This window comes from Echinops telfairi, unplaced genomic scaffold (genome assembly GCF_000313985.2).
Source record: "Echinops telfairi isolate 266 unplaced genomic scaffold, ASM31398v2 ScPeMD7_11;HRSCAF=52, whole genome shotgun sequence".
Taxonomy (NCBI): Eukaryota; Metazoa; Chordata; class Mammalia; order Afrosoricida; family Tenrecidae; genus Echinops; species Echinops telfairi.
In genome coordinates, this window is record NW_022103908.1 from 15559120 (window position 1) to 15560303 (window position 1184).

Below are 1184 nucleotides of genomic sequence, written 5' to 3' on the forward strand. Positions count from 1 at the left end.
TCATGTCTCATAGTGGGGCTGGCCATGTGGTCCTCTCTGTGGACTGGCTGCTCTAATTGGGATCATTGTCCTCAAGGCCTGGTGGGCCAACATGTGCTCTACTCCCTCCTCCTTTCACTTCATCTGCTGTCTGATCAGATATGCCCCTCTCCTGGAGCTGAAGATTCAATGCCCTCTTTTGAAATAAATTCTTCTGAGGGAAGTTCAATATTTTATTTTCCAAGGCTTACATTAATTATTTCACTTATGTTACTTTACTATTGTTAAAGAATATTTCATTGTTCTCTGATAGTTCCTATTTCAGAGTACATTTTATTTAGTATTTAATAGCACAGGATCATTTTAATTTTTTTAATTGCCATTTACATACTCCTTAATCCTGGAACTGAATTTGCCCATGTAACTCAACTTTCAGTCACATGATAGGCCTATAAAGTGTATAATCATACCAATGAAGAAGGAACTCATTAGAATAATCGATTATTGGCGGGGGCGGGATGGCAGCAGGTGTTCAGGGTAAAGCTCAGAAAGCAGGAAGGAAAGACCACCAGGGATGGTTCATGAAGGGAGGATACGGGAAACAAAATTCTTATTTTAAAATGGCCAATTCTGATTCATGGTGACTCCATGTGTGTCAGAGAATAACTGTGTTCCAGAGTGTTCAATGGCAAGTTTTTGAAGGAGAGTGTCAAATCTTTCTTTCAAGGTAATACCTCTGGGGGACTTGATTCTCCCACTTTTCAGCTATCAGCCAAGTGGGTTGACTGCTTACTCCACTCTATGCTCTACAATCTTTATTTTATTCACCAAAAATGCTCTACAATCTTTATTTTATTCACCCGCGTTCATGTTTCTAAATAGTGGCTGTGACATTAAGTACAATAATTATTAAAAGTAGTAAGAAACTAGAAATACAGAAATTGGGAAATTAAAGGATACATCCATCTTGTTTTTCATGCAGTTTATTGGTGTATCTGAATGACATGAAATAATGAATTGACAAAACTAAATAACTTATCATATAGCAGCATACAAATTAAAATACATTAGAAGCAGTGCATTGATTTATATATTTTGTGTATATGAGAACATTTATAAAGTGCACAGTGTTACATTTTTTTAAAATCATTTTACTGGGGGCTCATACAACTCATCACAATCCATACATACATCAATTGTGTAAA